Below are 16,255 nucleotides of genomic sequence, written 5' to 3'. Positions count from 1 at the left end.
TCTACTCATTTTCTATATTTAGTTTTTCCTTTATTTCCCACCATACTGATTCAGCAAGCACCAATATCCAAGTACTTTTGCAAATGAACATGGATTCTATGTAACTCCTCAATGAACCAAAAATCCTGCTTTCAGCTATGGAAGTATAGCAGTGTGCACACAGTAATGGGATCCACTGGTTCTTTGACATGCCACACCTCCCAGAAATTATCAGAGTGGTCAACTACCTAAAGATACACCTAAAGTGACAGCTCATGGTATGCTACCTGTTGGAGACTAGTACTCAGTCCCTAGCAGCTGTTGGAGGTGTTAATGCTGAAAGCCTTCAGCTAGTTTTATACTCCTCTGCCCTCTTCCACACTGATTTTCAAGATTTCAGTAGGTAAAGAGAACTGCCTCAAGGTCATGTCTGTTTCCTTCCAAAAATTGATTATGCAAAAGACTTGGTACTCTTGCATATGAGAGTATGGGGCAGCCCTACCTTATTCCAAAGATCTTTATGGATAGCTAATGCCTTGTTAAATCTTACCTTTTCTGCTTTCCTGTTGGTCTTGATACCAGAAGCATTTCTCAGTGAACTTCTTGTCTGAAAATTTTCATGCTTCCTCAGGAATCTGACCTTCATTATTCTCTTACAACAGAGGCTGGGAAATGTAACCTTCAAGACTGGTGGCAATGTGCCTTGATAGAAATTGTTATTTTTATAAGTTTGGAAGAACAGGATCATAATTATTAGAAATATTTCACTGTCACATTGGTCTATTGCATATCTAAAAGATAAGATTTTTGCAAGCAGAGACAGTTTATTTTTCACCATATTGCTCCAATTGAGAAACTAGAAGTACTCCAAACATTTTTTTGAAAAAAATATAAATAATGCTGACACTGTGACTACAATGAAAGTAATGGTAGTGAATATGTTTTACAATTTGAGCAAGAAATTGTATAAACCAAGCAAAGCAACATTACCCTGGTGCTACTTTTTTTTTAAGGCCATTTTTTTAAAGTAAAACATGGTGATTCAGATGTAACATTTTTCACCTGAAATTATTCATGGCAGGATATGTGACAAGGTTCTGCTCATTCAATCAGAGAAATATCAGTAAATGGCCAGGTGTATAGCAGCCTGTGATTCAGTGATGGCTTTTTTCTTGCCAAGGGTGATGTTTTCAAATAGGGTCTCAGTGAAGAGAGCAATAATTGCATATGAAGGAAAAACAATCAGATTTTCAATCACACCCTAAGCCAATTTTCATATTCTTTGAAATCAGTTTCCCTAAACATTAACAAGCAATGTGTTTTAGCTTCATGCAACTGGAATTGAGTGAATTATGGCATTGAATTTTTGTAATAGTGTCTGCAGATGTAAAGTAGAATAAAATTAATATGACATTTCCAGAGCTGGATGTCTTACAACTTGTTTATCAGCTCGTTTCCCTTCTACCTACTTCCAAGTTAATATAGGCAGCCTGGTAGCTGGTTCCAAGAGACCTCTTAGGAGTCTTTTCTTCTCTTTTCCATAATAATATGCTCCACTCACAGGCACTTATGGTGGCCATATGACATGGTTCAAGCCAGTAGTCACATAAGGGTTTGGGGAGGGACCAGGAAAGTACCAGAAAAAAATTTTGGTTTTGGATAAAGAGCAGGAATGTAAAGGGAGCTTACTTGTGCTTTCCTTTTCCCTCCCGTTTTCCTTCATGCATGTGACATCTGCTATGAATAGGTACTATTTGAAAGTGAAAGCATCATATGTGACAGTTTCTCTCTTCCCCCACCTGATCTGCTCCTTACATCATGATGACTACTTACGTACTTTTCTTTGGAGCCAGTTTTGTGTTCCCCATCCTGCTGTTGAACTCCTGGGCTCCAGCTATTTTGCTTCAGCCTCCTAAGTAGTAGGGACCTCAAATGTGAACAGTGCCAGGCCTGTGGCTGTCATGTCTGTTCAGCTATTTTTCAAATCTGGCTGTTAATTTTGACAGAGTAGTGTTTCATATTTTTTGACTTTATTACATATTTTAGAACAATGTAATGCATGTGAAAATTATATCTTATTTTTAGTATCTCTAGTATCTAAAGTACCTTGATGATTATAGTGACTTTATTTATTATCACTACTATTATTCTTTTACTTTGTCTCGGTAGAATTTCTTTCCTTCTTATTGTATTTGTAGGGTCTTTGACTAGCACATAGATGTTTATATTCCATTTGCTTCTGTAGGTGTGGAGAAGAGTAGGGCTACTTATTCTGTGTACATTATAATTTAATCTATTGGCTTGGAATTCCCCAATCATGCTAGTAATGTTAGTTAAATCAGAAAATATTATGAGACTAGCCCTCTGCTATAATTTTCAGGGGAAATTACTTTTGTGATGCTTCTCATTATTTTTATCAAACATGGAACCTGAGTGGAGATAGAAAGAAAGATTTCTTGCTTGGCTTGTTTGCAATAAACAATTGCTTTCTTTACAAGAAAATTCAAAGATAGAGAGACAGACAGATCGATATAGAGATATGTAGCTATATGTAGTTTTTTTTTTCTTTAAAGGAAAGTATATACAATACACATATACACAGTATGGGTGTGTATGTGTGACTTAAGGCTACACTTTGACTTAAGTTGTATCTCTTAAGAGACAGCTTTACATAAAGATCAGGTTATCATTCTTGTTTTATTAGAGGAGGTCTATTCCCATATTCTCCATACCATGTTAATAATAAAATTTTAGTTTCCCGTATTCTGCAGTGCCCCCAAGGGAACTGATGCTGCCAGTTTCACTTAATCAATTTGATTTCCAAAATCGATTCCTGTGTGTGTTGTAGAATGGGGCAGAGGTGGTGGAAGGCAGCTCTGGGGAAATTCTGAGTGCTCGTCTCAGCTGGAGTTTAGCAAATCATTCAGAAACGCATGTTTCTTCATGTCTAAGTGGGCTGTTGTAGGGGAACAAGGAGTAGGCCTTATTGTCTCAAGTAGAAGCCAGCCTGGGCAGGAGTTTTTTTTAAGTCAAGCTTTGTTAAGCACATATTAAAAATGATGAAAAAATCTTATAGAAAACAAGCCATTCTTATTTAATCACAGAAAAGAAAGTAAATAGTACGGTGTTTGTGAGTTAATGTTTTCAATCAAATGAGTTCCATGTCTTTAGTTCTTGATTTCCACTCTTAATACGATCCTGTTTTACTAGTTTTAAAAGTATTTTTATTTTATTTTTCAATTGACATACACTTATAAGACATAGGGATTTCACTGTGATAATTCCATACATGTATACAGTGTACTTTCAACAAGTTCGTCCCCTTCATTATATTAACTTATATTTAAAGTAAATTTTTGCAGGGCCAGGCATAGTAGTTCAGGCCTGTAATTCCAGGGCAATGGAGATGAGAGAATTAAGGTCCTATGCCAGTCCAGCCCAAAAGTTGTAGGCCCCATGTCAAAGAAAAAACTTGGCATGGTGGTACAGGCCTGAAATCCTGGTGACCTGGAGCCAGGTAAAAGAATTACAGTCTGAGGCCATCCTCAGACTGTAGTTGAAAAATAACTAAAGCAAAAAAGGGGTGGGGATGTGTCTCAGGTGTTAGAGCACCTGCTTAGCAATCATAAAGCCCTGAATTCAAATCCCAGTGCCACAAAAATAAATAAATAAATTTTCTCAATCTTACCTTTTTATTTTCTGTACTAGGGTTTGAACCCAGAGCCTCATGCTTGCTAGACAAGAGCTGAGCTATCCCGCTGCTAAAAGACACATTTCTTTAAAAGTTTAAGACATGTGGTGCTCTTAAAAGAACACATAGGCAAATGGCTATTAATTTCAATAAAAACTGAATTAATGGGGGATTTCAGCTTTTTTTTCAGAAATTTGGAAGATTCCTTTTATCACACCTGTGAGTTATGCTATACATTATCTTTCTTTTAAATTAACTTTAAAACTTTTATTTTACCCTACAAATCTGAGGTGCAACTGAGTATAGAGAAAAAAAACAGAAATGATATAGTACAGATACATGGAATGAGGTATTGTTTCCAAAGGGGGAAAATGAAAATCTATTTCTGAGCTCATTGAAATTCACTGTTTCTTTTTACACATGCCATGGGATACATTCAGAGCAGTCAATATGGTACAAATATTTTATTGTTCAGCTGGAGATGTTAAATAGTATCTGAAAATGGCAAATTCAAAAATTCTATCAGACAACGTGAAATGCAACATAACCCAGCCAGCTGACTAGATCTTACTGAAAGTTTTACAATGGAATAAAAATATGTAGATTCTTTTTTTTGTCTTAAAAAGTAGGTTGTCCCTTATGTATATGAGCCAGGACTTAAAGTGGGGGGGGGGATTAAGGTATGTCAATGAATCCCGATCAAACAAATAAAAATACAAAGAACAAAACCAAATTCTTGCTTTTACATTTCAACCACACTAAGATAGCACTAGGTTACATAGCAGTTGACAAGCCTGGTAGGGAGTATTGTAAACATATTTGCAATTCTCTAATAGCCAAGAAACATGGTAAGTGATGCATTTTGAATAAAATGCTCATTGGCACATTTGAAAAAGCAAGGATAAAAATAAAGGAAATGAAAGTCTCAATTCAAATGCGTAAGGGAAGCAAGTACACTTTGCAAGCAAATGCAGTATCCCCAATGTACAAGTCACCCGTCACATTCAGAATGGAAGACATTCATCAGCACAGTTAGAGGTCAATTAGTCCTTTTTTGGTGCCTAGTACTAACTGACTGAAAAATCCTTGAAGCAGGGCTGGAGGTGTGGCTCAAGTGTTAAGTACCTCCCTTGCAAGTACAAAGTCCTAAATTCAAATCCCAGCACCACCAAAAAAAAAAAAAAAATTCTTGAATCTGGGGTTAGGCAGTATTTCAGAACAATGGTTGTAAAACTCACAGACATATCCTAACACTGAACTGTAAGTATTTGAGTGGTTAATTTCAGAAAATCTACAATAAGTACAACCACAGGGTATGACAGCCATACGGAACTCCTTGTGAGCACAAAACATATTGCCCCATTCTGAACTGTAGGCTCAGCACAGCCCTGCAGAGCAGAGCAGGATCAGAACCCCAGCACACGCAGCTCACTGAGCACAAGTTGTATTGAGATGTGAGCTGAGCCTCGTGGGTCAATCCTCATGTGTGCTCAATGTGACAGGCAGTCATTAAATTTCTCACTCAAACCCAAACTAATGGTCAGAATCGTAAGGCATGTGGCTGTCTCAAAAATGTGCATTTTCGCAACAGCAAACTTTCTGACAAATCATTGATGACACGTGAGAAAACACTGTCTCAAAAAGACATCAAAGAAAAGTAACTGTCATAGACTTAACATTTAAAAACATCTCAGTGAGACCCGGAAAAAAATGACAGATGTTGAAATTCTAATGAGTGTACCCATTGTTTAGTTATGGGGTTATGATGAGACAGCATTTAAATATTAACTAGTGGCAGTCAACATTAGAAAATTGTAAGATGACTCAGTTTTTGACAGAATACATGTTTACAGATGAGGGAGTGAAATTCAGTACTCTTCTAGCTAAATGGAAAAATGAGACCTGTTGACACTATTACAGGAATGGGGTAAGAGGGGATAAAGTAGAATAATGCCAGGGGAGAATCAACTATGATACATTGTAACAACTTTTGTAAATGTCACAATGCACCCCCACTACAACAATAATAAAAAGCTAATTAAAAATAAAAATTAATAAACAACATTGCCAAAAAAGTGATAGCTTACACAGAGATTGCCAGTGGAAAATAGAGTGTTATCAGAATCAGAACCACTGATTTCTAGAGGTCACTGTCTCCATTTAATGTATTTTACATTCCTGCAGCCATGCACACTCCTTTACAGTACAGATTTTGAAAGATTAAAATAGTTTCTTTAGCATTTAGGAGATTTTGACTAAGTAGCAACTTTTCCTTTGTCCTTTTGCAAATGATTTGTCTTAGGTAAACTTTTTCTCTTTTTTGTCTGGTTTATATTTTGCTAAATAACACATAATATGATATCTACTCACTTATCAAATGTCTCAGTGCATAATACGGTATTATTACTAACTACAAGAACATTGTTAAATAGTAGACACATAGAATTTTTCATCTTGCATAACTTAAATTCTATACTCACTAAGCAGCAACTCCTCATTTCCTAAATTCCTTAAATTCTAGCAAACATCATTGTTCTTACTGCCTCTAGCATTTGGCTACTTTGGATTGCTTTTGTGTATGTGGAATCATGCAATGTATGATATTCTGTAACTGTCTTATTCCTCCCAGCATACTTTCCTCAAGTTTCATCCATGTAGTAGAATATGCTTGCATTTTTTTCTTTTTTGGATGAATAATATTCCCTTATGCAAACCATTGACATTACATCAAACTAAAATGTTCTGTACAGTTACTAAACCATCACCAGAGTGAAAAGGCAACCTATGAAATGGGAAACTTAACTGTTCACATAAGGGTTTACTATCTACAACATGCATAGAATTCTGACAGCTAAAGAGGAAAAAATTAAAAACTAAAAGAGAACTTGAATGTAAAAATGCACAAGGTGGGACTGGAGGCATGACTCACATAGTAGAACAAACATTTAGAAGACCTGAGTTCAAACCTCAGTACTGCAAGAAATATATAATACATAAATACATGTGCAAAAGGCTTGAAGAAATATTTTTCCAAAGAAAATTTACAAATGGGTAATAGGTATATAAAAAGATGCCACACAGCATTAATCATGAGAGAAATGAAAACAATAATACAGCATCACCTCACATTTGTTAGGATTGTAGTTATAAAAATTAAAAAACCCAGCATAACAAATGTTATTGAGGATGTGTTTTAAGATATTGTGACTGCTATCGAAAATAGAAGGGAGATTCCTCAGACAAATGAAAAACAGGGCTATCCTATGATCCAGCAAATCCTATTTGGGGATATTTATGTAAAAGATTTGAAATTAAGTTCTTGAATAGATATTTGTACTCACAGTTTCATTTTTAGCATTCTTCATAATAGCCAAGAGGTAGAAAAAAGCTAAATGTCCAAGATAAATAATTTCATAACCTAATTTTTTTTTCCTGGTTTTCTTGCAATAGTATAGGAAAAATTATGTCCTGATTTCAGAGCTAAAAAATGGAGCGTGTGACTTAGCTCCCACTTTGACCATTATCTGGGGCTGGGGCAATGTTTTTTATCCTAACGCATCGTCTGTCAAAGTGATATTTTAGGATTGTCTTCGTAGTAAGAATGTAACAGTCTAAACCTCAGCACACTACTTCAGATATGATCTGTCTGGTAAAATCATTAGCGTTTTCTGTCATCTTCATCAGAGTTTGTCCTTTCCCCTTTGTGTGCTATATTGTCTCTTTGTAGCAAGAACTGCCAAATACATTTCCTTTGCAAGAAAACTGACCTGACCCACTGATTACTTGGTAAGTTGTTTTGCAGACTTTTGACACTTGACACTTTGACTTCTCTAAATGTTTGTTGATCCTTAATGTATATTAAGTATCAAAGAGTAGCCACTCTGTAAGTCAATTTTGCTTTATGACTTTTTCTGCAATGTAAATGAATGAGTCTTTGTGATAATTATAGTAATTTAAATGTTAATCACTGATACTTTATGGAGGAAAAGCTTTCATTTAAAGTAGGCATTATAAAGTAGGACCAAATAAAGAAATTACTTTCATTTTAAGTTTGATATCTTACAAGTTTGTTTCAAATTCCTAAGCAAATTGGCCTTGAATTTTAAATTTAAAAAAGAAACAACACAACCACAAAACTCTCTTTTAGAAGATCAGAAGAGGAAGAAGTTTTAGTAACCTTCTCCACATTCCCCTTTCTTCACTGAATACTACCCCATAGAGAAATACAACCAGGAAAAGCATTCTGTTTGTTATGGAAATGTAATTTCAAGACTTATGACTTAGCTGTTTCTTGCAGTGTGACTTTTTCCTGAAGCCTCTTCTGTACAGAAACATGTATTTATAGAGTATATGTTCCCATGATTTTAGAGTTTTATATTCGCTAAAATGGTTAGGATGTAACTTAAGTTCTGATAAAATATTAATTTTAAAAATTAGTTAAAACAATATACTGAAATAAATAATAATCAAAACCTACCAGGTACCCATCTCCTGGCATTTTTCATCAGTATAGAATGATTCTTGATAGTGTGGTTGAAGAAGTAGAAATGTAAAAATGAAAGGGTGATACCTTCAAAGAAATATGAACCCGAATTTCTACATACATAAAGGTAAAATCACTACTCAAGCCCTTTTGTGTTTGGTTTTGTGAGTTTGCTTGTATGTTACTATAGTCTAAGCATATACAATTGAAGAAAATCTATATAGTATGGGTTATACCTGTCCAAATGGAGATATTGATTATATCTTTTCTAAAATTTAAATTGCCTAAATTTTTTCTTTTACTAGAAATACCACAGAATCTTCTCTTCTTTAATATAAATTGTACAGTCCATCTTTATTTTTCATAACAAAACTTAAGAGAAAAAATAATCTAAATATCTGAGTGATCTCACCCGTAAAATTATAAAATTGGACTCAGAAAAAAATGTGAGCAATTTGAAACTATTGCTACACTTAAAATATAAACCAAGTATGCTAGGTGACATAAAGGATATAATAGAAATGCAATTAACAATACTTAGTAAGTGCCTTCCCTTTGCCAGGCACAGAACCTGGAAACAGAACATAGCACAAGAGAAGCAAGTTTCTTCTTATCATAGAGCTAATATTCTAATTGGAGGAGACAGACAATAAAAAACAGGTAACATCAGTCTAGTGCTGTGTGAAATAGGTAAATGTAAAAGGTTGATGTAATAGAGAATGAATGACTGAATGAATCCTGATAATTGAAGAGGTGACATTTAGGTTGTCCTATGAGGGGTAAGGAGGGGCCAGTCATGTGAAGGCCATAGTGAGGACCTGCACACACACATATATATATATATATACACACACATATATACATATATATATACATGTGTGTATATATATATAAATATAATCAATGTCAGTCTTGCTTAGCAAATGAGTCTATGCAGAATTTGAATTGAAAGCTTTCTGATTGTGCCAGCAATTCAAAAATCACATATGTTTTTTGAGGAACTACTCATATGACCAAATTTAGAAGTAATAATTTCCTCAACATTCCTAACGTTTTTCAAAGTTAGCAATTTTGAAAAGAAAATCTAAAGAAAGTTCTAGTCACAAAATATGCTGGAGAAAGCAAGTAGAGTCCTGTTGTCAAAGCAGAGGTAGAAAAGGGAACAGATCCCTTAGCCTCCTGTCAGGATAATGAGCTTGGCTTTTGCTCTAATTTTGAAAGAAAACCATTGGAGTCTTTACAGCAGAGGAGTGACATGACCTGATTTACATTTAAAAATGTCACCTTGTCTGCCTTATGGAAATTGTATCGCAGAAAGATCAAAGGTTAGAACAGGGAGACAACTTAGGAAGATATTTCTGAGAGGATGATTATGCTCGTTATTAAAATAGGTTAGAATGGGGAGGAGCAAATTCAAGGGGAAAATCATGAGTTTCATATATAAAATGCCACTGGATCACCATGTGAAGATGGTGAGGAAACTGGTGTGTCATTGTGGGATTTCAGGAAGAAACTTGCTCAGTGACGTGGCTGAAAATCACAAGATTAGTCAGTTAGTAAAATGTGTGGGCATTGTATGGAGCTATGGGAAAGAGAAGTGGGCATAGATGAAGTTCTGATTGACTTCTGCTTTTAAGAGGAGCCAGATAAGGACTATTAGGAAAACATTCCAGTGAGAAAAGAAATAAACAGTGAGTGATTTTGTTACTTCTTTGAACTCATTTCACTGGTTAGAGAACATAGAAATGCAACAATAACTCAGGGCGAAAGGGGTTAAGGCAATTTTTGGGCAAGATAGAAGATACATGAATGGGAAGATTCCACCATAGAGACGGACAACCTAAAAGGGGGAGAGAATAATGCAGAATCAAAGCCTTTGAGAAGGTGACGATGAGAAGTACCTGCTCTACTGCTGGTACAGGCATTGCTAACTGATTCTGAAGCTTATAGTATGATTCTGGTTCCACTTTGATTTCAGTCTCCCCTAATTACTCAGCAGAGAATCAGGAATCCACCTGGACTGTGGCTAGTCCACTAACTGTAGGACCTTGTGCATATGGCACTGCTCTGTGGTGGACACCCAGCTGTGCCTGTGGCTGCACAAGTGCTGTGTCTATTAAATGTTCTTGCCTTTTAAAAAAATAAAAAGAAATAAGCATGCAGTTCTAACCTACAGGTCATTTTTTGTGTGTTGACAGGTATGAATTTTAAAAGATCATCAAAATGTGGACCTGTTGTTGAACACCTATTACAGATGGGAAAAGATGGAAAGGATTCCAGCTCAGAGACAACATAGTCAAAAAGCTACTAAGATCCCATCTCAACTAACCAGCCAGGCATGGTGGAGTGTGCTTGTGTTCCCAGCTTTGTGGGCAACATAGGTACAAGATTCAATGGTCCAAACCAGAAACACGAGACCCTACCTTAAAAAAGCCTAAGCAAAATGGGCTGGAGGTGTGGCTCCAGTGACAAACAACCTGTCTAGCATGTGCAAGACCCTGAATTTAAACCCCAGTACCACCATAAAAATAATAAAATAATATCTCTGAACATAAACTGCGTCCTCCAACTTCCTAGAGAAAAGGTGCATGTTTTTTGTTGGTTTGTTTGTTTGTTTTGCTTTTTTGCTGCATCAGCATTCATGGAAACTTGTTTTGCCTTTTTGCCTGTAGGAGTGGACATGGTGGGGAGAATGGAAAAGTGTTAGAAGGAGAAAGAATTGGGCAGAGAGGCTATGGGGTAAGGCTTCTGTTTCTTGTGAATGTGCTTGTGTGCTGGTCTTCAGCTGCCCAACTTCACTGGGTTAAAATGTGAGTGGTTTGAATTTGTTCATGCACAATTGCACAATTCATCAGCCATGGTGCTAGATTCTCTTTGAGACCCAAAATGACTGCCACCCTTGTCCTCCAGCAGTACTTTCTGGTGGTAGAAACAGACTTATTTCTATGCTGCCATGATAAAATGCAGAAAGGATTATGGTGGCAGGTCATTAATTGTTATGGAAATGCAAAGAAAGAAGCCAGAATTTTTTTTAAGGAACTACAGAATTCTTCAGAGATGCCTTTTGAGAGAAAAGAAATTAATTTCTATGTAATCTCACAGTTTTAACTTACCTCAGTATTCCTGGTGAGATATTTCTCCAGAAAATGGCACTGTTTCAGATGGTCATTGGTTAATTAGTTCTCTAATGTGTCATTTGAAGGCTGTTTCAGTTACCTTCTAATAGGCCTAATGATTGCAATACGTAGGAACGAAATTTATATGTAAATGTGAAAATATAGAAAATGTTCTGAACAACATACTTATTAAGTTGGTTATTTTGAGGATGAGAATTAAGATTCAAGGTGCTGAATTGCATACTTTAGTTTGTGCCTCCCCTCCAAATCCTTTCCCTATCTATATTTTGAGGCCCTATTTTACTCACACAGCATTTTCTGTAAAGCCTTCTCCTCTCCTTGGTTCACATGCATTGACTTTCAGAAAAATAATGCATTTATCTGAAAAGATCGTACAGATGATGACCCAGTAGCTCAAAACCCAGAGCACTTTCAATAAGAGATGGTCCCCAGCCAGCTCAGGGATTTCCCACCTACAGCCTCGCTGTAACCCCTCTGTGACCCATAAAATCCCTCATACATCCTGAGCCTCCGAGACCTCTACAGATTTGAGGCTGAGATTCCTCTAACTCCTTCAAGGCCAGCCTTGAATAAACCTGTTGCCTTCCATCAATTTCTGGGTCCAGGGTTTTCAGTGGGGCAGCCAACTGTACAGACTGAAGATGCTGGTAACAGTTTCATGGACTATGTAATCAGGGAATGAAGGTAGCCATTTTAGGCATAATGTCATCTCACCCTATCCAGAGAATAGTTGTTGATTATTCAATTCAATACCACCACCAGCAACAACCAAACCACACTGTTGGTGTTTCTAAGGACTAGGACAAGATTCAAAAGGTTAATTCATACTTTTGCTTTTAATTTTCAAAGATTTTGCCTATTGAGAACATGTTGGTATTGTTTTAGTAATTCACCTTCTCTGTACTGTCTAATATGCATGTATTTTAAGGGAAGATTGTGATGATTATGTCTTTGAATGTTCTGTTCACTGTCTTCTCTTTTTTCTCATTTTGATCCTGCTAAATCCCTTGTACCTAGAACAGTAGTTGATATGTAGTATAGACTAAATAAATATTTGTTGAATGAATAGATGAAGTATATTTTTGTGTCCCTCACATTGCTTAGCACAATGCATTATGCACAAGAAAATCTCAAATGTTTTTTATTGAAATTAATTACCATAGTTCTAATCAATAATAAGTAGAGATGAATGCAAATCTTAAATACTGAAACCATCTCTCTTTACATAATCAATGATAGTCTAGTTCTAACTAGTAGTGTTCCTAAGCTATAGTTTTGAAGCAAAACAGTGTTACTGCATCTCAAATTGTCATTTTATCCATGAGTACTAACTTCTCAGCACATTTGCTAAAATAAATTGCAGTTAAACTCATCAAACAGGGGAGAGTGTAAGAGAGAAAATCATAATTAAGGAGCAGCCACCCCACAGCTTGTTATGTTGCTTAAAATATAGTGGGCAAAATGTAAGAAGTCACAAAGAAAGTTTATCAGAAATAAAGGGTAGATGTTGAAAACAATGATTCATGTCCTCATGTCACCAAAATATCTGTTTTATGTAAGTTGAGATCCTGGCTTTAGGAGAGTCAAAAGTCAAAATGACCTTTTCTAACAGTTTATTTTTGAAATTTATTTATGTAACAATGAAATTATAGTATTGCTAGGTTTGAACATCCCAACAGTAGCATAGGTCAGTGTGTATGAACAAATAAAGATGATTTATTTGCAAATTGGAAAAATGATAGAAACTGCTTTCACAACAGTTCTAAGTTTTAGATTACTAAAATAAGGATGACCTTGTCATTTTTAGGGCCTTTTCAGTTAACCCAAAATAGTAATTATTACACGAAAAAGTACAAAACGATTATATTAAGTCATACTGCTTAATTTTCATTTCAAAATGTGAACTTTACACTTATATCCCAGGCCTCTGGAGCATGGAGATTCCTTTCAATCAAAAATCTCAGAACACTTTTCACTTACGTGTCTGGGTTCTCAACTTGAAATTTTGTCTCGTAAAGCTGCTGTCAAAGCTTGACAATTCATATTTGAAAAGATTGACCTCAGGCACACTATACCATTTTTTTCTATAGATTGTCTAAAATTCGACCTAACAGAGCAGCTAGCAAGCCAGGTAACTGGACTCTATTCTGCTTTTCAGAGAAACAGGACCACTGAACTAGGAGTTAACATTTTGTCTTAACATGTGTAATTGCTTGACCTAAGGAAAGGTTATACTGTTAATGGTACCATCTGTTATGGTGGTAAGCATAGACACGGCTAGTGAATTCCCCTCAAATGTTGAGTGTTGGGATTTTGTTTACTTTTCCTAAATGTGAACTCCATTATTGTCCAGTCCTTCCTTTTTTCAAATTGGCTGCTAGGAAGCATGACATCAAGTGTACTGTTTGTTTAATTTTCCTTATTTAAAATGGCTTTCATGGTTTTGAGATTTAGATAAGACCTAAATTATTTTCAAATAAACACAGTCTCAATTGAATCTAGTTTACACTCTTTGAGATTTGGGTTTTTAGTATAGCATGCAGCTTTTTATAAATCTATTCTTGGTTTTATTAAAATAAATAACCACATATACAGCATAAATGTATCATGAAAAGAATCACATTTTACCAACACAAAATAATATACATGTCTATAAGACTAACACCAGGAACAATAACCTGATTTTGAGGACTGAGTAAAGCCTCAAATGCATAAGAATTTATGTCCTGGATGGTATTTATTAACTAACCTCATCATCTTGAGAAACTGACCTAACATTGTAAGTCTTTGTTTATTTGCTTATAAAACACAAGCCCCTACTACCACCTAGTAAATATCGCTACTGGATATTCCAAGCAATATATTAGAGATGAATTTCCTAGAATTTTAGTACACATGGCTCTCTGCAATACTGTGTACTGTGATCCATGAAAAGTAACTGTTTTTCTTGTTAAAATATGCTGTAGGCTAAAGATTTATCTTAGCCTATTTGTGCTGCTGTAACAAAATGCCATAAGCGGGGTAGTTTTTAAATAACAGAAATTTATTTCTCACATTTCTGGAGCAGAATTGTCCAAGAGGAAGGCGTCAGCAGCCTTGGGAGTATAGTGAGGGTCCAGTTTCTGGTAAAAAGACAGTACCAAGGGATTTCTCTTGCATTTCTTTTTGGAAGGCACTAAGTGCACAATTCATATCCGTGAGAACTTTACCTTTACAACTTACTAACTTAAAAGGCAGTACCCCAAATACCCTCGCATTGGGATTAGGTTTCAATGCATAGATTTTGGTAAGTCATAATTTGTCTATAACAATATTTAAAACAAAATTTGGGAAATTTTAGTATTTTTCTTCTCAGAATAATTCAATTTCATTAAAAAAATTTTGTCAGTCAAAGAACAGGTAATTTTTTTTTACCTGTGAGAACTTGAAACCTTTCTGCTCCTTAGTCTCTGCTACTAACTAGCAGGCTGTCTACCCAGTGAGACGTTTGTTGTGATAGAGTTTTGATAATTCTAGATCTTCATATTTCTAGATCTATGATAAAGGAATTATTCAGTTTATCATTCCACAAAATTGACCTTTGTAGGTACTTGGCTCTCTAATGTACCCATCCATTCACAAAGAAATATGAAATTGCAACATTTGAGAAAGTACTATTATAAATATTTAATCCTGGTGAATTTTTAATGCGAGCTTCATACAGGTGACTTGTAAATATTCACGGATGAAATCAGTCAGTACTGTATTCTACCCACAGAATTTTGTTTCTTAATATGCAAAATGAAGTATACCTCTTGTTTCCAGTATTTCTTTAAACTGCATGAAAATGTAGTTTCATGTAGCGGGATGTGTAGCTTTTAGCTACCACTCAAAAGCTCACACTGCTCAGAAACTCCAAATCTTCTTTGTCTAAAACTATGAAGTTAAAATACACACTTTCTCAGTTCCCACCTATGCATTCATATCTTTGTTTCCTAAACTGTATCAGCCTGGAGATAGAATATGAACAATAAAAATAGACACCACAGTTTTTCTCTGCTTCTCCTCCTATCTCCAGCATTGCAAACTACAATCCTCCCTTTAAATCCTACAAACTGTTTCTTAGAAATTAAGAGGTGTTACACTTGTTTTCAGAAGCAAAATGTCATGTGATACTTGGTAATTTCTTTCTTTCTTATCCTGACTTTGTGTGACAATTCAAGGTAGTCACCTCTACACAGTGTGAAGAACATTGTTCCAAGCCTCTGCCCACTATCTAACTTCCATAAAGAGCACCTGTCAAAACCTGTATATATCCAACCCACACTTATCTGACTGTGCCACAGAAAGGTAAAATAAGATTTTTTCTGTTTGTTCCTTGCTTCCTATTTCCTGTCCTTCTCCCTAGGACAAGGTCAAATATGGATTAGGGAACCAGAGACTAATCTCAATAACAAAGCAGTCTTGAGCTGTAGCCCATGTCAGTTGTTTATGCACTTGGATTTTGCACAGCTTCTTTCCTTAGTGTAAATTCTTATTCCAAATACTCAAGTAAATCGAAAGGGAGCCCCCAGGAAAAATAAATTGTGATAGCCTTTCTATATTAGTGTTAAATGTACCTTCTCTTTTAGGAAAATTTTCTAAACTATTACCTAGAGATTTTAAATGATTTCTTTGTATAAAAATAAACACTAATACAACTGCATACATAAAATATGTGTTAAATACATAAAAGTATATAAACTAGATATGTGAAATATATAGAGATCCTTTATTTGCTTCTTAAAACTAAAGTATATAAATGCTATGATAATTTCCAGCACTATTTCCATGAAAAAACACAAAGCCAGACGATCATACAGTGGCAATAATCCTGTATTTCCAATGAGATGCTTTTTTTCCCAAGTTGTCAGGGAGATTAGAAATCCCACACAGGGAGAGAGTGGTGGGGGAGATGGTGGAAGCAATCTGAACATGTACAATGCA

This window comes from Castor canadensis, chromosome 17, assembly GCF_047511655.1.
Source record: "Castor canadensis chromosome 17, mCasCan1.hap1v2, whole genome shotgun sequence".
Classification (NCBI taxonomy): Eukaryota; Metazoa; Chordata; class Mammalia; order Rodentia; family Castoridae; genus Castor; species Castor canadensis.
The sequence above is the reverse complement of the archived record's forward strand: the minus strand, read 5'-3'. Positions refer to the sequence as shown.